This window comes from Ursus americanus, chromosome 15 (genome assembly GCF_024610735.1).
Source record: "Ursus americanus isolate L20-20 chromosome 15, mUrsAme1.1.p, whole genome shotgun sequence".
NCBI lineage: Eukaryota > Metazoa > Chordata > Mammalia > Carnivora > Ursidae > Ursus > Ursus americanus.
In genome coordinates, this window is record NC_142141.1 from 57,718,131 (window position 1) to 57,741,443 (window position 23,313).

The 23,313-nt window shown below is 42.5% G+C and overlaps 1 protein-coding gene across 13 annotated transcripts in view; it reads left to right on the forward strand.

Moving 5' to 3' along the window:
* The window catches only part of SEMA5A (semaphorin 5A), a 475,859-nt gene that overhangs the window by 132,838 nt on the left and 319,708 nt on the right, over window positions 1-23,313 (forward strand). Inside the window, exon 1 of one of the 13 annotated variants that reach the window (XM_087867980.1) lies at window positions 6,045-7,054. The exons of the other annotated variants lie outside the window; for them this stretch is intronic. The gene's annotated coding sequence lies outside the window, so the exon portion shown is untranslated. Of the gene's footprint in view, window positions 1-6,044; window positions 7,055-23,313 lie in introns of those variants that run through there. 13 annotated transcript variants of the gene reach the window in all.

Genomic DNA, 23,313 nt, shown 5'->3' on the forward strand with positions numbered 1-23,313 from the left:
GTGAGACTTCCAGCTAATGGTGATGATGATGATGGTGGAGGTGGAGGTGGTGGAGGTGATGGTGGAGGTGGTGGTAGAGTTGGAGGTGATGATGGTGGAGATAATGATGGTGGAGGTGATGATGGTGGGGGTGATGGTGGAGGTGGAGGTGATGTTGGTGGTGGTGGAGGTGATGGATGGTAGAGGTAGAGGTGATGGTGGAGGTAGAAGTGATAATGGTAGAGGTGATGGTGGAGGTGGAGGTGATGGTGGAGGTAGATGTGATGGTGGAGGTGATGGTGATGGTAGAAGTGGTGGTGATGGTGGTGATGGTGGAGTTGGGTTGGTGGTGGTAGTGGTAGAATTGGAAGTGATGATGGTAGATGTGGTGGTGGTAGAGTTGGAGGTGATGATGGTAGATGTGGTGGTGGTGGAGGTGGAAGTGATGATCATGCAGGTGGTGATGGTGGATGCAGCGGTGATGGTGGCAAGGCAGGACAGGAGACTCTCCCCTTTATCCCAGCTGAGCTTTGTGCTGGGTATTCCCTACCCAGAGCTTAAAGGTCTCTGGCAGACTGCTTGCCAGTTGATAAGGAGTGGCTCAATTGAGGAGAAGGAAACCACTTAGCAACAAGGTGAGAAGAAAAATGGGGGACAGACAGGGACTGAGGAATCCTTCTTTCCCTTGTTCTTCATGGCTGTCTCCGGTGAAGGACAGATAGCCTCTTCCACAGGTGCACACTTGGCTGGTCATTCCATTACCATGTCAAAGCAAAACAAGAGCAGCCAGATAGCTGAGAGACATTCGGGGTTCCTGTTCAGGTTTTTGATGGTTTTGCTTACAAACATTGGCAGCATTCATTTCATTTCCCAAACTGTGCCGTCCTCGTTACTGTGGTAACTGAAGCACACTCAATCTGGTTTCCATTATATAAGTGATTTGTAAAACCCAAGTTTCATTGTGGTGAAATTGTGTGTTGTAGTGATTCAGATACAGTTTTGATTAGTATGTGTAGCACTTTCTAGCTACAGAATCATTCTGACATAGTAAGTAGACGAGAGACTTGACGTATGGAAAAAAGAGATCAGGTGTTCCCTTTGTACGTGCAGTCTTTCTGTTATACCATAGCTCGACATTTCTTTGAGATTTAACTGTATCTAGCAATGATTCTCGAGGTGAGGGTGGGTGATTTGTGCTCTCCCCCCCCAGGACATTTGTCAGTATCTGGAGACATTTTGATTGTCAAGCCTGTTCTCTTGGGCTCCTGGCATCTCGTAGGTAGAGGCAAACGGAGCTGCTCAACCCCATGGTGCTCGTGCAGCCCCTGCAGTAATGAATTACCCCTGTCCACATGCCAGGATTGCCCAGATTAAGGAACTCTGGGGCACAGGGTTCATTCCATGAGAAATTGAATAGAATATACATTCATCGTTCTGGACTCTCTTCCAGTTCCCACATTCCATGACAAAGCCAGCTAACATTTACTTATGTTTGAAATCTCTGCACTGTGAGAACCCTACCTGCATCCAGCCACTTTCTCTTAATATCTTTTCTGTACATTCTCTTGATGCAGACATGTCCAGTTTACCCCTACAGATACCCTGGGTTTCTCAACATGGCATTTTTTAAATCACTTCTTACAAGGCAACTTCTGTGTGTGTTTCTTCTGCCTAAATTTGGTTTTAAGCTCCTTAATATTGTGTGAAATTTCTTTGAGGTATGTGGAAAATGTAGTTTAGTGCAACCCATGCTTTGCATAGCTAGTAAATACTTCCTGTTTAAATTTGATACTTGATGCGTTTGTATAAATCAAAATATTATTTTCTTGATAGCCATAATTCCTTTCACTGAAGAGAAAAAAAACCAGTGTTTCTTCTTTTATTTTCCCAAAGCAGACACATATTTAAATCTCATTGGATTTGAATACAGACATCAGAGCACTTTGTTCACATCTGAGAAAATATTTCTAGCTTTCTACTTGTCTAAGCTTCACTTGTTGTATTTATTTGTTAATAAATCTAGGGTAGAGTCTTTATGACACTTTTCTCTCTGGCCAGTGTTTTAAAAGCCTGTGTTATGCTCTCTTTTTTTTTTATGATATTCTAGATAGATATTTATGACTTTGCAAAACGTAATGGTGAGTAAGCAACCGCCATTAGGAAAATGTTTCCATTTGGACAAATCCTGCCCTGCCGTCGGGCATGCGGGGGCCTTGAGACAGCTAATTTGGTGGTGTCATTTTCACTGTGTTCTATTTATTTGATTTCTATCGGGTTCTTTCATGTTCATTTCTTTGACTAGATAAGGCAGGAGACGTGTATTAGCATCATTATGGGGAATTAGAATCCCAGAGTTCTTTTCTTCCTGGTAGGTGAGGGCAGGTCCCAGCCGTTCATCATTTTTGGGCATTTGGCTGGCTCGCCTCTCGTGGGAGTGCTTGAGATGCAGGCCCTGTGCTTACGTGGCTGAGTTGGGGTCCTCTCTTGTGGGCACAGATTAGCCACATGTCTTTTGGGTGGTCAGTTCAGTGATAAGGGGTAATAGTGATATGGAAGAGAATCTAGCAATGTCCAAGTCCCCCTTTAAAAGGCCATGGAAACGAATTCATGAATATTGGCCCATCAGCTGGACACTGGGCACCTTGGTGACCTTTGGTAGGTATTAGCTCATTCTCTCCTCAGGATCGTCCAGCAAGGTGGGTGTGAATATTCTTATTTGACGCACAGAGAAACAGCAGCTCACAGAGCTGAAGTAACTCAGCCAATGTTTTCATTTCCATATTTGACGGAGGTTGGCCCGGCTCCGAGTACTATTCTCACTGCGTCCCACTGGCTTTTATTATAAATCATCCAGTTCAATGTGGGTGAATGAAGATCACCATGGCTGGGTGGGGACACTGTCCTAGGCCTTCTGAAAACTTGACTTTAACCATTCCTTAAAATTTAAGAAAGGTGCTACCTTAAATTCGACAAGCCCTGAGGTGGAATATATGGCCACTGGATGACAGAGAAGATTTTTATTTTTTAAAGTAAAAAAAATATTTATTTGAGAGAGAGAGAGAGTGCACAAGCAGTGGGGAGGGGCAGAGAGAGAAGCAGACTCCCCACTGAGCAGGGAACCCGACTTGGGGCTCCATCCCAGGACCCTGAGATCATGACCTGAGCCGAAGGCAGACACTTCACTGACTGAGCCCCCCAGGTGCCCCCATACGGGGAAGATTTTTATGAGATCATGCAGGACAGTCCCCGCGTGGGATTCCTGGGGAATTCTGGATCTATGTCTAGGGGCTTGGGTGGGTGAGTCTAGTTTTCCATGAAGCCATTTCTGTGTTGCTCAGATTCTCAGAAGGGACAGAAATACTCTAACAAGCAGGGCATTTTGAACACCCTGTTTTGCTTCCTGACATGTACAGACACAGTCTCAGAGGACCTTCCCAGAGTTGGCTGTTTGGGCCTGTTGTTTCATGGTGGGATATAATAATGACTATCTTGCTTAACATTCGGTAACTCTGGAAGTTGCTTCCAAACCGCATGGTTTTTCATTAAACTGGGTGAGAGAACATGCTCAGAGAGCTGCTTACCTTAGATTCATCCCTTTGGGCAGCTGGGTAATCCATTTTGGAATCTAGTACCTGTTCAAGAAGAAAGAGACAGCAGAACAGCTCAGTGCTTATTGGCTTATGGTCGTAATTCCAGTATCTACCTTATATGACTTAACCTTTGGAGGTCACCTGAGACAGTCCACCTGGAAGGTCTTTGTGTTTGTGCATTCATTTGTGGCTACTTCCCTCCTCTGACCTCGAGAACTAGCTCTGGGAGGTTAGTCTAATCACAGTTTCTCCCCAACAAGGGGAGATTTTTTGTCATCAGATTGTGTGCCAGTGCGACACTGGAATGTTCCTTCGTAAGAGGAGCCTTCTAATCACCCCTCATTGCAAATACATTTCAAAATAATTTGATTAAATAAGGAATGTAGTGAAATAGCCTTAGAGACTTTGAGCTTATTATCAAGTCTTCTAAATGGTTTAGCCTTGGCTTATAGATTTATTGCTGATATTAGAGAGTTCTGGCACACAAGCAGCAATTTGAGTCTTGTTTTTCTCACATACACACTATACACACACACACACACACACACCCCTACAGTGGAGAGTGTATGTTGAAACGACTTGACTCTATGACTTTGATAGGAAACAAATCATTGATGTGTTCTTAACCGCATGGCAGGCAGCTAATAAAAGCATGTGTCACCATTGTTTGGGGAAATACGACAGTCCTGGGTTTCAGAGACTGCGAAATTAACATGGGAATCACATGTATGTCTTCTAAAAATGACTCCAGTAGCATGCTGAGCCTGGCTCGGAACTTGCATATAAACCCCATGTAGTTTTGTAACCATAACTTTGCTGTGTTTCTGACCTGCTCCAATGGCAGGAGAGCTATGTATATAGTTTCTGTTTCTCTTTTCTCTCATTGTCTTCTTAAATTTTATTAAGTTGTTTGTTTCTAAGGGTGAAACCTTTGAACACTGACAAGGAATACTCAGCAAAGCAGATTGGCCCATTTTTTATCGGAGTATGAGATGGCTTAAAATTAGGGGTTCCAAGTTTCATTACAATGTGACAGCAGGTACGTGTTAATCATTGCATGCTAGTCAGAGAGATGATGCATGTGGAGAATTCAATATTATAAAATTCACAGCAACCTGCGGGAAAGTATAATTAATATCCTTGTTTTGTAATGAGGCAGTTGAGCTGTGGAGAAGTTAAGTAATACTTGTCCAAAGTCACCCAGCCAGCAAGGGGCAATGCAGGGACTTAAATTCAGAAAGCCTGGTAGAGAAGCTGGGCTTCTTCACCCCTTCTGTACCTCCTCTTGATCTCGTAAACATTGGCTGGGTCTTCATGATGTTGAAGATCTAAGCTCTCTCTTGTGATGAAAAGGTGTCTCTGTCTATGGGTTTGTGTTGTACTGGGGGAATTAAGTTCATCAATAATTATACCACTTTGTAAGTAGAATGATAAAGGGTGTATACAATGGGTTTTGAATACAAGGTTGAAGGAAGAGTTCATTCTCATGAGGGATGAGAATGGGTAAATAACAGAGCTTTTGCAGGTGCATTTGAGGCAGGCCATCGCAGGGTGGGAGGGGTAGATGGTAATTGTAGTTTGCAGAAGGCATGGTGAGCATAAAGAGCAAAAGGGTATATTGACATCAAAATGCTGGTGTCTCAAGAACGCTGAGTCATGCCTAGTGCATATTGGAAGATGGGGCAGGGGCTCGCAGTGAGACCGTGTTACATCATGCAGGCCATGCTCAGGGACTGCCCACGGGATCAAGTCCAGAGGGTCCAGACAGAGGCATTTAAGCCCTATTGATGGTAGATGGAAGAAAGAGAGACTAGCCAGGGATGTTCATCCCAGGACACTGGTCAGGGCAGGAGAGAAGGCCATTCAACAGGTACCATTTTGTGGCCACTTAACACATGCCTGTGTTGGGGACATTAAAAGGACAGGTAGATGGTATTGGTATGTTAGGTGAGGAGAAAGAGTTGGCAAAGGTTAGTATACTTTTCCAGAGTCACCAAGCTAGGAAGTAGGGCAGAATTCAAAGTCACATCTACCTGACTCCAGAAATCTCTCCAAGGACCTATGGGACAAATCCTTTTGCATGATGGAATTGGAGATAAAGCCATAGCCTCTCTTCTGAAATTGGGGGTGAGGTTGAGATGTGTCCCTTCTAGAAAGCCTTGAGAGTAGTGTTGATAGTGGAGATTAGCTGTCAAAGCCCTTTTCAGCTCTGTGGTTATATACCTACAGTGAAACTAACTAGTCCTTGGCCATGAGCAAAATCACCTTATTTATGAATTGTATGAATATGTGGACATTTTGCCAATCCTTCTTTATGGGTTAAGGTTAAGAGAAAAGAGTGGACTAAGTACTGTTTAGACATTTGAGTCCAGTGTGTGTGTGCGTGCACGCGTGTGTAGTTGTTGTAAGCATGTGCTTATAGCAAATAAGGACACAGTTCTCCATGCTGTAGACCAGTACACACCACCGTCTAGAGATTCATATGCGGGGTCCACTTGGACTGCAACAGGCTGACATTTGATTTACCGTAGCATGCTGAAGACAGTGCGCTGGCCTGCCTGGGGACACTGGTCGGGAGGGAATGGTGACAGTCGGGAGAAGAGGCAGCTGTTTGTTATGACTGTATATTGCGCTTAGCTAGCAGCCCTAGGCCAATTCTCATCCTTGACATTTTTTAGTACAGCTCCCGTGGGATAAGAATCTTGCCCAGAGAATCCCCATAGGGTGAGTTGCTTGCTCTGTGGTCAAGGAATTAAGTTCTAAAGTTATGCTTGCTAAAGATTTATAGGATTGTGACTTGGGGAAAACATAACTATTTCATGATGTGAAATGCTAATTTGACAGTTCACAGCACACTTCGTTCGACCTCTTGCTGTGGGAACCGTGCGGGGAGGGGTGATTCTGATATTTAGGAGCTGAGAAGAGGACCATGAGAGACTGCTGACTTGGGGTCATTACACAGGTGTTGTGCAACAGAGACTTCACTAGGAGGTGGACCCTGTGATCCCTGGGGTAGTTCTGAGATGGCAGAAAAGCATGTTTAATAATGGAGGGTGGATATGGTGGGAAATGTTCTCTTTGGCTGACAAATGGCACTAGATCCTGAATCTTCAATGGAACTCCGTGCTTTGAGCAAACAAGTATCGGAGCATTTGTGGTTTATACATAGTTGGTGCCACGTGTCCGGGAGCTTGGGTACAGCTTCCGTGGACATTGCCCCTCTACCTTCATGCCCACTGGCTTTTCCGTCTTGCTCTTCTTTTGGAGAATGACCAATACTGGAAAAACTTTCCTTTAGCTATCTGATTTAATTGCTTTACCACTGGAAAAACACTGGGGAGGAATGGAAATTTCTGTCAAATGTGTTTAGCTGAAGAAGTGTGTGCAGAGTCTGTAGGGATTGTTGAAGGGTGTGCATGGAATGTACGTTGGAGATGACAGTGAGTTTGGGGGCTTGGAGAGACCTCCACCCGCACAATTCTTAGGTAAGTGTGAGTCATAAAATTATTTTAAATTGTTAAGTAGAATATAAGTACTTTAAACTATGAGGTAATTTATATTGATAAATCATATAAATTGTATAATAATAATTATAAATTGTGTAAGATATTTTAGGTTATTTTGGAGTCAGGGGCTTCATGAATATGTGTGTGGCAAAAAGCTATCTGGGTAACTAGTCCATAGATTTCAGCCTAAAATTGCTTTGGGCTCATTTCTGGGTTTTCTATTCTGTTCTCTTGATATATGGGTTTAATTTTGTGTCGATACTATACTGGTTTTTTATTCTTCTTTCTTTTTTTTTATTATTAGTCACCATGCAGTACATCATTAGTTTTTGATGTAGTGTTCCATGATTCATTGTTTGTGTATAACACCCAGTACTCCATGCAATACTTGCCTTCCTTAATACCTATCACTGGGCTAGACCATCCCCCCCCCCCCCAAAAAAGCCTTCAGTTTGTTTCCCGGAATCCATAGTCTCTCATGGTTCGTCTCCCCCTCTGTTTTCTCTGCCTTCTTTTTTCCCTTCCTTCTCCTAATGTTCTCCCTGTTATTCCTTATGTTCCACAAATAAGTGAAACCAAATGATAATTGTCTTTCTGTGCTTGACTTATTTCACTTAGCATAATCTCCTCCAGTTCCATTCATGTTGACGCAAATGTTAGGTAATCATCATTTCTGATGGCTAATATTCCATTGTATATATGGACCACATCTTCTTTATCCATTCGTCTGTTGAAGGGCGTCTCGGCTCCTTCCACAATTTAGCTATTGTGGACAATGCTGCTATGAACATTGGGGTGCATATGGCCCTTCTTTTCACTACGTCTGTATCTTTAGGGTAAATACCCAGTAGTGCGATTTCTGGGTCATAGAGTAGCTCTATTTTTAACTTTTTGAGGAACCGCCACACTGTTTTCCAAAGTGGCTGTACCAACTTGCACTCCCACCAACAGTGTAAGAGGGTTTGCCTTTCTCCACATCCTCTCCAACATTTGTTGTTTCTTGCCTTGTCCATTTTTGCCATTCTAACTGGTATAAGGTGGTATCTCAATGTGGTTTTGATTTGAATTTCTCTGCTGGCTAATGATGTTGAACATTTTTTCATGTGTCTGTTAGCCATTCGTATATTTTCATTGGAAAAGTGTCTGTTCATATTGTCTGCCCATTTTTTGATTTGATTATTTGTTTTTTGGGTGTTGAGTTTGAGAAGTTCTTTATAGATCTTGTATACCAGTCCTTTTTCTGTAGTATCATTTGCAAATATCTTCTCCCATTCTGTGGGTTGCCTCTTTGTTTTGTTGACTATTTCCTTTGCCATGCAGAAGCTTTTTGTCTTGACGATGTCCCAAAAGTTCATTTTTGCTTTTGTTTCCCTTGCTTTTAGAGATGTGTCACGAAAGAAGTTGCTGTGGCCAATGTCGAAGAGGTTACTGCCTATGTTCTCCTCTATGATTTTGATGGATTCTTGTCTCACATCGAGGTCTTTCATCCATTTAGAGTTTATCTTTGTGTATGGTGTGAGAGAATGGTCAAGTTTCATTCTTCTGTATATAGCTGCCCAATTTTCCCAGTACCATTTATTGAAGAGACTGTCTTTTTTCCATTGGATATTTTTTCCTGCTTTGCTGAATATTAGTTGACCATAGAGTTGAGGGTCCATTTCTGGAGTCTCTGTTCTGTTCCATTGGTCTATGTGTCTGTTTTTGTGTCAGTATCATGCTGTCTTGGTGATCACAGCTTTGTAGTACAGCTTGAAATCAGGCAACGTGATGCACCCAGCTTTGTTTTTCTTTTTCAACATTTCCTTGGCGATTCGAGGTCTTTTCTGGTTCCACATGAATTTTAGGATTGTTTGTTACAGCCGTTTGAAAAATGACATTGGTATTTTGACTGGGATGGCATTGAAAGTATAGATTGCTCTGGGTAGCATAGGCATTTTAACAATGTTTACTCTTCTGATCCATGAGCATGGAATGTTTTTCCATCTTTTTGTGTCTTCCTCAATGTCTTTCATCAGTGTTCTGTAGTTTCTAGAGGATAGATCCTTTACCTCGTTGGTTAGATTTATTCCAAGATATCTTATCGTTTTTGGTGCAGTTGTAAATGGAATTGATTCCCTAATTTCTCTTTCTACAGTTACATTGTTAGTGTGTACGAGAGCAACTGATTTCTGTGCATTTATTTTGTATCCTGTCACATTACTGGATTGCTGTATGAGTTCTAGTAATTTGGGGGTGGAGTCTTTTGGGTTTCCACATAAAGTATCATGTCATCTGCAAAGAGAGAGAGTTTGACTTCTTCTTTGCCAATTTGAATACCTTTTATTTATTTATTTTTTTTGTTGTCTGATTGCTGTTGCTAAGACTTCTACTCCTATGCTGAACAATAGTGGCGGGAGTGGGCATCCTTGTCGTGTTCCCGATCTTAAGGGAAAGGCTCTCAGCTTTTCCCCATTGAGAATGATATTTGCTGTAGGCTTTTCATAGATAGTTTTTACGAAATTTAGGAATGTACCCTCTATCCCTAGACTCTGAAGGGTTTTAATCAGGAAAGGGTGCTGTATTTTGTCAAATGCTTTTTCTGCATCAAGAGGACCATATGATTCTTGTCTCTTCTCTTATTAATGTGTTCTATCACACTGATCGATTTGTGATACTATCCCGTTTTGATCATTACAGCTTTGTAATATAACTTGAAGTCTGGTACTATGATGCCTCCAGCTTTGCTTTTCTTTCTCACAATTGTTTAGGCTAGTCAGGGTCTTTTTTGGTGCCAAACAAATTTTAGGATTGTTTGCTCTAGTTCTGTGAAAAATGCTGCTGGTATTTTGATAGAGATTGCATTAAATGTGTAGATTGCTTTGGGTAGTATAGACATTCTAACAATGTTTGTTCTTCCAGTCCCTGAGCTTGGAATATCTTTCCACTTCTTTGTGTCCTCTTCAATTTCTTTCATCAGTGTTTTACTGTTTTCAGAGTTGCAAAAGTTCTTGCCACTTTTTGGTTAAGTTTATTCCTAGGTACTTTATTATTTTTCATGTAATTGTAAATGGGATTTTTTCCCTTAATTTCTCTTTCTACTGCTTCATTATTTGTGTACAGAAAATGCAGCAGATTTCTGTATGTTGATTTTGTATCCTGAGAGTTTACTGAATTTATCAGTTCTAGTAGCCTTTTCATGGAGTCTTTTGAGTTTTCTATATATATTATCCTGTCATCTGTAAATAGTGAAAGTTTTACTTCTTCTTTACCAATTTGGATGCCTTTTATTTCTTTTTGTTGTCTGATTGCTGTAGGTAGGACTTCCAATACAATGTTGAATAAAAGTGGTTAGAATGGACATCCTTGTCTTGTGTCCTGACCTTAGCGGGGAAGCTCTTAGTGTTTCCCCATTGAGGATGATGTTTGGGGTGGGTTTTTCATGTAAGGCCTCTATTACGTTCAGGTAAGTTCTCTCTCAACCTACTTTGTTGAGGGCTTTTATCATGAATGGATGTTGTACTTTGTCAAATGCTTTTTCTGCATCTATTGAAATGATCATATAGTTTTTATCCTTTCTCTTATTGATGTGATGTATCACATTGATTGGTTGGCAAATACTGAACCACCCTTACAATGCAGGAATAAATCTCACTTGATCGTAGTGAATGGATAAAGAAGATGTGTGTGTATACACACACACACACACACACACACACACACACACACACTGGAATATTATTCAGCCATAAAAAGAATAAATCTTGCCATTTGCAACTACGTGGATGGAGCTAGAGAGTATAATGCTAGGCAAAATCAGTGTCAGAGAAAGATAAATACCATATGATTTCACTCATACATGGAATTTAAGAATGAAAACAAATGAGCAGTGGAAAAAAGAGAGAAAGAGAGAGGAACCAAGAAACAGACTCTTTCTATTTTAAAGATTTGAGAGGGAGAGAAAGAGAGAGAGTGAGCGAGCACGAGTTGGGGGAAGGGACAGAAGGAGAAAAGAGAATCCTTAGGCAGACTCCCTGCTGAGCACGGAGCCCTGTGGGGGCTTGATCCCAGTATCCTGAGATGACTTTAGCAGAAACCAAGAGTTGGATGCTTACCTGACTGAGCCACCCAGGCACCAGTAGACTCTTAACTCTGGGGAACAAATTGATGGTTACCAGAGGGTAGGGGGTAGGGGGATGGGTGAAATGGGATGAAGGAGGGCACTTGTAATGAGTACTGGGTGATGTATGAAGTGTTGAACCACTGTATTTTACACCTTAAACTAATATAAGTCTGTTACCTACACTGGAATGAAAATAAAAACTTAATAACAAATTTGCTTTGCCCTCCAAAGCAAATGTCAATTTCACCTTGGTTTCCCTATGGCTCTTTTACTTTTTACGTAGACCAGTTAGCTCATCCCTGCTCCCCATCTATGTCAGGCTAATGGGAACTTGGCCAATGAAAAGCTTGGTATACGAAGAGCCCTCTCCTTCCTGGCTCCCCAGTCACCACTATCACGTAATGCCACTGCCGAGGTCCCTCTTCCCCGAAACTGGAAAGATACACCAAAGTCCCCTCTTGGAATGAGCCATACCCCAACTTTCTTTTTTACCTTTAGCTTCTGCTACTGGAACTTGGTAGCCTGAGTTGGAGTTTAGAATTGGCTTTTTATAACAGCTTGATTTATAATTCACATACAATAAATTTCATCATTTTAAGGTTTACTGCACTTTTCATATATTCTTAGAGTTGTGCAACAGCCACTGCTTAACTTTGAATATTTTCATCACTGCAGAAAGAACACTGTACCTATCCATGAAAACTCCCCATCCCCCCTCCCCTTAACCCCTGGCAACCACTCATCTGTATTCCGTCTCTATGGATTTGCCTCTGGCAGACATTTCATACAAATGCAGTCAAACAATATGTGGCCTTTTGTGACTGGTTTTCCCCTTAGCATAATGTTTTCAAGGGTCATCCGTGGTGTAGCATGTGTCAGCACTTTGTTCCTTTTTCTAGCTGAGTGATGTTACACTGCAGGATATATCGCATTTCTCTATCCATTTAGTTGATGGGCATTTGGATTATTTCTACTTTTTTGGACCATTATGAAAAGCACTGCTATTACCATTCATGTACAAATTTTTGTGTGGACATATATTTTTATTTTTCTTAGGTATATACCTAGGAATGAAATTACTGTGTCATTAGAATTTTTACAGACACAAATACTTGAGTAGCATCTTACATTTGAGATATAGCACACACGTTACAGAGCTTAAAAAATGTGGTGCTTTCTCCATTGGTGTTGGTAAATTATGGTTGCAGCATCGTCAGCAATCTAGAGCACTGGGGACTAGGACTGCACAGTGGTTTTGAGTCAAACCCAAGTGAATTCAAGTTCTGGCACTGCTTTCTAGGCTGACGGTAACCTTGGGCTAGAAGGTTGAGATCTTTGAATCATAGTTTCTTGTCTGGATTAAACCCACGTCTGTGATTCTCAAGCTGTCCTAGTTTATTTCAAAAGGGTTTCATGTCATTGCATGCAGAAAATGGTAACGTTTCTGTGGATAAAATTGGTAAACTGGGGAGACTTTTCACCTGGAGGCTAAGGGGTTGGTCCCTGGCACACCTGACTTGGAGTTCTTCAGTATCCAGCCATGTTCAGTTCTTCTCCACTGTGACTCTCATCTGTTGGGAAATTGTTTCTTCAGTGTGTCTGCACTCAAATTTAAAAAAATATATATTTTATTCATTTGAGAGAGCGAGAGAGAGAGAGAATACATAAGCAGGACGAGGGGCAGAGGGAGAGGGAGAAGCAGACTCACTGCTGAGTAGGGAGCCTGACTCGGGCTCGATCCCAGGAGCTTGGGATCGTGACCAGAGCTGAAGGCAGACGTTTCACTGACTGAGCCACCCAGGCGCCCCAGTGTGTCTGTACTCTTGCCTCTTCCTGGAACCTCTCCTATTTTAATCTGTGAGAATCACCATTAACCACTAGAGAAAGATGTTGGACAACAAACTAAGCGTTTGAAGGGTTATGAATTCATTGTGTTTTATCTTCACTGTGGCGTGTGGAGGACACTCACAAGATTACTGAAGACTCTGGCAATGGTGCTTTTGAACACTTTAGCTCTGAGTTCCACGTAGAAAGGTAAGGTGGACCCCTACCAGCATTCATTATTTGATCTGGCATTTGATGCCACACTGTTGTCATATTTTTCCCTAGGCTTCGGAACATCATGTTGTTTTTCTTGATTTGTTTTATTTTGTGCTTGCTTAGTCAGTAGGTCTTTCATCAGCGTGGAGTTTAGGTAAAACATCGAATTTAAATTCTGGATTCCTGCTGTGAGTAAAATCGTTGGCTGTGTGGAGTTTCCTCTAGAGAATTGGGCATAGCATCTCTTTCGATTTGATTTTTCTCTGGGGATTATAGCTCTGATCAGCTCTCCCCTTAGAATAGGACCACCCATACACCACAGGAGTTCTGAGGGTGCTGGCCCTCTAGCCCTGATTAGAGAAAAGAACTCTGGTCCTTTTAAAAAGAATTAAAGGTTGTCTTTGACACCATCGCTCCGATTCTTGCTGGTTTCCAAGCACAACCACGTGTAACAAATGTGTCCAGGCTGGACTTAACAGATAGAACTTCTTCTGTCCTGGGGGGTGGGAAATGAATCAGTGAGGGGGCTTATGTCAATTCATCTTGATTCTTCTCTGTAGCATTTTCTTAGCAAATAATACATGTAATTTTTTTCTGATGATGGTAATCACACATTCCCATTTGCAGTAAACTTGCAGAAACCATCCCCCAAAGTAAGAAACAATTACGCAGACCCACATATCTCAGAACATGCTAACGATTGGGTGTGTTTTCCTCCAGATGTTAGTGGTAACAGTGAAGATCCGCATTGTCGTATCTAACAATTATTGAGCACGTACCGTGGGCCTGGCGTTGTTCTGAGTGTTTCATGTTGAGGAGAACAGTGAATCTTCACAGACCACAGAGCAAGGCACAGAGGTGGTCCCCACTCGAAGATGGAAACAGAGGGCACACAGCCACCAAGAGGCAGAGCTGGGATTGACATCCCGTTTACAGTCAGACACGGAGACCAGGCTGCCCGTGTTTGTTTCTAAGTTTACATTTCACTGTGAGAATGTGTGTGTGCAAGCCTGTGAGCATGCATCGTGGGTGTGCCCTTCCTCCACGTGTGTGAATTTGTTTATATGTGCCACACACAGTTTATTTTCTGCCAATACACTGAATATTATTTCTTGCGGCCTTGTCATTTCTTTTACAGATAGTCTGTCTTCCCGATGTAGTTAATTTGTAAGAAGCCATTTTCTTCTCTCCAAATAGAAGCTTCCATTAAATCATGATTGTGACACTTAACCATATATTTCAAGGCCAGTCTTTGCTGACCTGAAAGATGAATGCTTTTGGAGCAGGTTCGGCAAAGTGTATGAGTCCTTTTAAGGCCCTTAAGGTTTTCCAGTGTCTGTATGGGTGTGTTTTGGTGTGGCAGATCAGTAAACTGTTCAGTTAAACAGCCGTAGCCACCGCCAGCTGCCTCATGATTGTGTTTTAAAAATGGCCATCCAGCCAATCCTGGATTTCACCAGGTAGAGGCAAACTTTTTTTGGACTTCTCAAGCAGGCAGCTTTGTTCCACAACTTGCCAGTCCCTTGAGATCTGGGGTTAGTGACGGAGCTAGATGGCTCTGTGTGTGATTCCCTATGAGCAGGTGTCCTCAGCCAGCGAGCTCTGTGCCTGGAACATCTGATTTTCCAGAATGAGTGTTTGTGCATAAAAGCACCACCCCATCACCTCCAGTCTCATCTCCGTGGTTGATGAGCTGCTGTTTGTGGTGCTGTGGTTGTAACCAGAGAGAACTGCAGGAATTTTCCAGAACAGTGGGCTTAAGCATATTATTTGCCTCTCACATTGATGTTAGAGAGAGTACATCACTTTCTTCTTACTCTTAACCAGAAACACGACCTAGTGCTTCTCAACAAAACAAACGGGTGTGCTAGCTTTCCTGTAATGGATTCACAGGGATGTGTTACTCACCGAGCTAAAGTGGCGGATTAGAGGACAGAAACCCAGGACAGCCGCGTCAGGATGGAAACCATTTATCAATGCCTGTGTGACTGAGCATTTCTCTTCAGTGTAAGCAGAGAGCTTTGCATAATATGGTTTATCGGTCAAGGCTGATAAAACCAATTTCCTTAGGCAAGAGTGAAGTTTTTTTTTCCCCCTATGGAAAATGAATCTAGAAAGGAAAGGAGTGGGAGGTCCCAGCTGTAGAAATGTCTGTCACTGACTGCCAGTTCATGCCTGTGTGCCTAACTCTTCCTCCCTGGACTGTAAATGAGAATAGGAGTTTCCTGTGGTTGTGGTGAATACTCAGGGGAAGTTGGCCTCTGCTCTGTCAGCATCTGTGGCTTCTAACCATCCCTCCTTCACACCTGCACTGCCTCTGTCCTGCTGCCGCTCTCCCCACGATGTCCTCCCCCCTACACCCCCGAGTCAGCCTGAACGGAATCTAGATACGCGCATTAGGGCTCCTGTCCGTGAGTTAATCCATAAAGGTCATCTTACTACACTCATTTGTTTTAAACCTGAATGTTTTTACTCACTTTAAATTATTTAAAAAAATAAAAGTTTGTTGGAAATTCAAGTTACCTGGAAGCAAATGAAATACCTCCACTTCCTAGGACTAATGCAGGTTTCTTTGCATCTACAAACATACAAATGGAAATTATTTGGTTTGTTTGTTTGTTTGTTTATTTATTTATTTTTTAAAAGATTTTATTTATTTATTTGGAAAGAGAGAGCAGGAACAGTGCAGAGGGACCAAGGGAGAGAGAGAGAAGCAAGCTCCCCGCTGAGCAGGGGGCCCTGGGACCCTGGGACCCTGGGATCATGACCTGAGCCGAAGGCAGATGCTTAACTGGCTGAGGCACCCAGACGCCTATTTAGTTTATTTTAGTCATAGGTTGGTCCTTTCTATCATTTATCTCTGTATAGAAAAATAAATGTGCATACCTTATTATTTTTTCAATCAATGAAATTATTAGATTTTTAAAAATTGAAGTGTAATAGACATAGGCCATGCATACATCCTAGTGATTCTGGATTTCTATACATTATGAAACGATCCCCATGATAAGGCTGGTCATCCTCTGTCACCATACACAGTTTTTTTTTTTTTAAATTTAATTTTATTTAAATTTATTTAATTAACATACAGTATATTATTAGTTTCAGAGGTAGAATTTAGTGGTTCATCAGTTGCATGTAACACCCAGTGCTCATGACATCATGTGCCCTCCTTAATGCCCATCACCCAGGTACACCCCTCTCCCCTCCAGCAACCCTCAGTTTGTTTCCTATAGTTAAGAATCTCTTATGGTTTGTCTCCCTCTCTGATTTCATCTTATTTTATTTTTCCTTCTCTTCCCCTATGATCCTTGGTTTTGTTTCTTAAATTCCACATACACATGAGATCATATGATAATTTTATTTCTCTGGTTGACTTATTTCACTTAGTATAATACCCTCTGGTTCCATCCATGTCATTGCAAATGGCAAGATTTCATCTTTTTGATGGCTGAGTAATAGTCCATTATATATCTATATATCTATATCTGTATCCACAGATACAGATCTTTATCCATTCATCTGTCAGTGGACATCTGGGCTCTTTCCATAGTTTGGCTGTTGTGGTCATTGCTGCTTTAAACATTGGGGTGCAGGTGCCCAAACATAGAATACTATGTTTGTATTCTTTGGGTAAATACCTAGTAGTACAATTGCCTGGTTGTAGGGTAGCTCTATTTTTAACTTTTTGAGGAACCTCCAAAATTATTTTTTTTAAGATTTTATTTGTTTGGGAGAGCAAGAGTATGAGTCGGGGGAGGGGCAGAAAGAGGGGCAAGCAGAGTCCCCGCAGAGCCCAGAGCCTGATGTGGAACTCGATCCCAGGACCCTGAGATCATGACCTGAGCCGAATTCAGACATTTAACCAACTGAGCCACCCAGGTGCCCCTGACACCATACAAGGTTATTACAGTATTATTGACTATATTCCCTATGCTGTGCATTATATCCCCATGACTTACTTATTTTATAACTGCAAGTTTGTGCCTCTTAATCTGCTTTACCTATGTCACCCTCCCCCAACCTTCCCGCTCTGGTAACTGTTAGTTTGTTTTCTGTATCCATGAGTCTGTTTCTGTTTTGTGTTGTTTACTCATTTATTTTGTTTTTAAGATTCCCATACAAGTGAAATCATATGTTCCTTGTCTTTATCCATCTGACCTGTTTTGTTGGGCATAATACCCTCTAGGTCCATCCGTGTTGTGGAAATGGTAAGATTTCATTCTTTTTATGGCTGAATGATATTCTCTGTCTGTATCAGATCTTCTTTCTCCATTCATCTATCCATGGACACTTTGGTTGCTTCCATAGCTTGGCTGTTGTAAGTCATGCTGCGATGGACATAAGGGTGCATATGTTTATGTCAGTGTGTGGAGTTTTACTACATTGGGTTTACAAGCTGCGTCATATTTAATAGTATGGATGGGCCATAATTTAATTGATCTCATTACAAATAACTTGGTCTTTGCATTTCAGACAGGTAAATGCATTTGCTATCTTACCTCCATTCTCAGTAAATTCTACCCTGAGACATTATTCCGTTTCTCTGTGAAAAGTTCTATCTTTTTATTTCCAGTACATTCACATAATTCCTGTACTTTCAAAATTCACCTGCTGCCCAGTGTCCCTTCTATATTAGCCTGCCACTTCTTTCCAGTATTTGTTAATGGTCGGTTGGTGCATTCGGTCAACAAACATTAGATACTTTCTATGTGCAGATACTGTGATATCTTTGAGGGGCTACAGTAATGGCGGGGTGCTTTGTCCTTGCATGACCCTGCTACACCACAGGGATGCCATGTCACGAGGCAGAAGAAGCCAGAGTCTGTGGCAGAGTGACCTGAGGGCCATGGCTTTAGCAGCCTAAAGAGGTGTGGACGAGGTGCCCTTGCTTTCTCAGTGGGGAAATGGTCACATGAGTAGGAGCATTGGTGTTTGATCTGGAGCTCCGAGGGCCTTGAGGTTCGCATACAGACCAGGAAGGCTGTGTTTGAGGCTGAAGGGTGGATGTGGGAAGTGTGGGGCGCGAGCAGAATTAGTGAGTGCTTGAATTTGATCTGGGTGGCTTGATAGGGGAAGTCAATGAGGAGCAGACTGACCTCTGCGGCCCATTCAACATCCGTTCATTTTCCCGTTAGTACTGCTGTGAAGTTTCTGTGGACATTTCCTTGCTTTCTCATATACCTGTGACAAATTCAAAATATTATTCACTTTTTAAAATTTGCAGTAAATATGGATTTACTATATTCTAAATTATCCTTGACTTTTTTTTCCTCCCAGCATTATGTATCTAATATTCATTTATGTTGTGTGCGGCTGGTGTCCATTCGTGTTCCTTGTGATCTAATATGCCGCACAAATTTGCATTCTCTTAGTGGACACCTGTATTGCTTTCAGTGTTTTGCTAGTATGAACAATGCTGACGCGTCTCCTGGGCAGGTGTCGAATTATGCTCTGAAACAACTGACCTGCTTTTGTCATCCCCTGATAGATAGGAAGGCACTCATTTGATTTTTAGAGTTCTTTCTTCCTTTCTTCCTTTCTTTCTTTCTTTCTTTCTTTCTTTCTTTCTTTCTTTCTTTCTCTCTCTCTCTCTCTCTCTCTCTCTCTCTCTTTCTTTCTTTCTTTCTTTCTTTCTTTCTTTCTTTCTTTCTTTCTTTCTTTCTTTCTTTCAAGACTTTATTTATTTGAGAGAGAGAGAGCAATGTGCAAGAGGGGGAGGGTCAGAGGGACAAGCAGACTCCCCTGCTCACCAGGGAGCCCGACGTGAGACTTGATCCTGGGACTCCAGGATCATGACCTGAGCCGAAGGCAGTCGCTTAAGCAACTGAGCCACCCAGGCGCCCCGAGATTTTTATTTCTGTAAGATATCAAACACGTTTATCTTTTTGTAAGTAGTTCTTACTTGTTTCTATTGATTTAAACTTTTTGGGGGCTTCCTAATTGCTAGGGATGACTCTGTGTCATATCAGATGAACTCATCTAATTTTGAGCCCTGGTTTTGATCTCCATGTTACAGATGGTGGCACCTGAGGCCTGAGGCTCGTGTTGGAGCTAGTGGGGACCCAGGTGCTCTGGGTCCCGAGTGTGGACTGGCGTCCCCGCAGTGCTCTTCTCCTCCACCTGTTGGGGGGCGGGGCGGGTCACTGGGAAGTTGTAGGCAGTTCTTCACCTTTCGCAAGACAGGAGCAGAAATCAGATCTCCCGCAGCTCTGTCTAACCCCCTTCACCGCTGGGGAATGACTTGTCAAATTGATGCAACCTGACGTTCCTTTGTCTGGACTTAAACTTAGAAATCCTTGCTTTTGCGTTTTCACGAACACACCCACCATCGCTTGGCTTTTAATATTTTGAAATACGGGGCTTAAAACACTTAGAGATGACTTTTCAGTGATGGAGGCCTTTCTCATGGTGTCCTGGATGACCTTTCCACATACATCTCTGGCTAATGAACTGAAGAATAAAATACCATATGTTCACAGCACGTCTGCATTTCACAGCATCGCATTATGTGCTAATCATTCGATGCTTTTGTCGTCGTGAATTCAGGGTCTTCATTGACTTGTTCTTGTGAAATCTCACCTAACAGGCTGATTCCCTGCCAGTGAACTTGTCATTTTCCATAGAAATTCTCCTGAAACTTGCCATGAGCACTACTCAGTGGCACTGGCAGAAAGTGTGGGTCTGCACAGTGACGTTTTCCATCACTTGGACAAAGACCGTCTTGGATTCTATCCCCTCTAGTACCTAGTCCGTCAGTCAATAATATTTATTATGTGTCATACCATCTTCTAGGCCCTGGGGATATCAAATGAACAGAACTAATGCTTAGTTCAAGGCTTATATCTGAGTAGGTTAAACAGGCCATAAACAAATATGTCAGTTGAGTGATTTCCAGTAGCTTGAAGTGACAAGAAGAGAAAAATCACAGAATCTGGTGGAGAGTGAGACACAGTGCTGTAGCTGGCCTGGTCGGGGATGCCATTCAGTGGGTGACATTTGAGAGAATGAGAAAGGAGGCAGTTTGGAAGGACCTAGAGAAAAGACTTCCGGACCCACATGCCAACAGGTGCTGTCTGAAAGGTGATGAGATTGGTGAGTAAAAGGACCAGAGAGGAGGTCCAGGCATGTATGTGTGTGCGTGTGTGTGTGTGTGTGCGCGCACACACATTTGTGTGACCTGGGTATGGGACCCGAGGGTGCTGTCGAAGGTGCTGAAGTGGGTGGGGCCGACGCCAAAGGAATTCTTGGTTGGGGTCAAGGGTTTGCATTTGTGGGAGGTTGCGAACGGAGGTTATTTTGAGGCTTTAAACAGGGAAAACACCTAATCTGATTAACTCTTACCCCCTTTTAATATAGTCTTACTGCAGCTACATACATTCCTTTAAAAATACAGAGATTCTTTTATTACAGTTTTTTTCCCAGCTTTATTGAGGTGTAATGACAAACATGGAATATTTTTACGATGTGCAGTGTGATGTTTTGATATATGTATACAGTATAAAGTGATTCTCCCTAAGCAACACATCCACACTTTACATAGTTACGTGTGTGTGTGTGTGTGTGTGTGTGTGTGTGTGTGTGTGGACATTTAAGGTCTTCTCTCCTAACAAATTCAAGTTTACAATACAGTCTCATTAACCATAGTCACTGTGCTCTACTCGGGATGGGCAGAACTTACTCATCCTGCCTTGCTGGAACTTTGTCCCCCTCGATTGACTTCTCCCTGTTTCTCCCATCACCCCAGCCCCTGGCAGCTACCATTTTACTCTCTGCTTCTATGAGTTAGACTTTTTCGGACTCCTTACAAAGATTACTCCGGTTATAACATAGAGAATGGACTGTTGAGGCGGCGAGAGTGAAAAGCCCCAAGACTGACTAGAGGGGCTCCTGCTGAGTCCAGGTGAGAGATGAAGCGGTTTAATCTGGGACTGCAGCTGTGGAGACAAGGGAAGAGGACAGGGACGTGATCCAGTTGGCACAGTTCTTTGATGGTTTACAGTGTCCTGTGGGGAAATGAGGGAAAACTAAATGCCTCTAGCTGTGAACTGAGGCAGGAAGCAGATTTGGGGAGAGTCAGTGGTTCCTTTGGTCCATGTTGGGTTGGAGGTAATTCTTTGTCACTCAAGTAGAGGTGACAAGCAGATGGAAGTTGCAGTTTGGGGACAGGGGGAGGAGGCTGAGGGAGGAATGTCTATTCACCAGGTGATGGATCTTTCCCTATGTCATGAGTCCCCCAAGAGGGTGTGGGGTAGTGGCCAGAGGATGACACGGGACACCGGGAAGCCTATCCCTGATGTGCAGAGGCTGCGGCTCTTTATCGTTGGCTGGACTGAATCTTGCTCAGGGAGGTCTCTGGCTCTAGCATCGGTGAATCATGCTGCAGCAAGTTATTTAGTGAAATCTCTGTCCCCACGGAAACACATACATAGGCCGATCACGACGTTGGCTGGTAGAAATGAGCATCTTATGATCCTTTCAGCCAGGGTATCCCGCAGCTCCCAGTCCCTAGTCAGTAAGTGACCAGTGCAGGAACGTGGGCAAGATAGCGGCAGCATCTGCAGAACAGCGGGGTGAACCTGGGCTTCGAAGCCAGGGACTTACCTGCGAAAGTTTTTAGTTCTTCTATTTACTTGGGAGGCCTCCTTCCTTGAGTCTCCATATCTGTGAAATAGGAAGGAATGGTCATACTGATTTTACAGGTTTAGCTTAGCAAAAAAAGAGATATACTCTTACTGTGCAGAAGCACAGAACCTTCTCTGCAGTTTCTTAAATTTTCTTCTTTTCTGATTGGTGGAATCTCTGATTTTGATATGATATGTCTTAGTTTTTTTTCATTTTAGTGATGATTTCCTATTCTTGTTTTTATTTTACTTTTTTTTTTAAGAGAGGGAGAGAGAGAGAGCGAGTGAGAATGAACAGAGGAGGAGGGACAGAGGGAGAGGGAGAGAGAATCTTAAGCAGGCTCCATGCTCAGCGCGGAGCCTAAGACCCAGAGATCATGACCTGAGTCAGAATCAAGCGTCGGATGCTTAACCGACTGAGCCACCCAGGCGCCCCACTTATTCTTGTTTTTAATAAACTGACCCCAAAATCACAATTATAGTAGTCCCCCCCCTTATTTCTGGGGATATGTGCTAAGACCCTCAGTGGATGCCTGAAACCACAAATAGTACCGAATCCTATATATTCTATGTTTTTTTATAATACATATCGATGATAAAGTTCAGTTAGTAAATTAGGCATGGTAAGAGATTGACAACAACAGCTGATACTAAGAGATCAATTATAACAACATACTGTGATAAAAGTTATGTGAATGTGGTCTCTCCCAAAATATCTTATCTTCCTATACTCGGCAGTCTTCTTGTGATGGTGTGAGGTAAGGAAATGTCTGTCTGATGCGAGGAAATGCGGTGACTGGTGTAGGCACTGTGACGTCCTGTGAGGCTACTGTTGACCTTCTAACTGTATGTCGGAAGCGGGATCATCTGCCTCTGGACTGTTTGGCCGCAGGTGGCTGGGACTACAGACAGTGGAGCCACGGATGGGTGGGGAGGATGACTGCAGTGCTCCTGAGGCCTGCTTTGTTTTTTATTTTATTCAGATTGAAGATAGTGACAGATTTGAATAAACTCAGCTGTATCAACGTGACATATCGGATCCATTGGGCTGAATAGGTGTTGTTGGATATCAGATACAAAAGTCATTCCCAACTAAAATCTGAAAACAATAAATCAGGAGACTTTTCATTAAATAATGCTGGTTTTTTCAAGTGTACCAGCAGTCCATTTTATGTAAATATATTTGATAATATTTCAAGGTATTTTTCACCGTAGAATAATGAATTTGATGAATCATTTCTCCTATAAATTATAATATCCTCCTTTTTCTGTCCCCTGACTTTTCAAGTGTTTCCAAGGAGTTATGGTGTTCAGAGTAGCTTATTCAATCCCCTCAGGGTTCACGCACTTTGGTTATGTCTTCCATGTGCTTTCGTGTTTCGAGGCCCAGGAGACTTCCTCTTCTTGGCCGCTCTGCCTATAATAATCCCTTCATCCCTTTGACCATTAATTGGAAAATTATGACATTTAGAAAG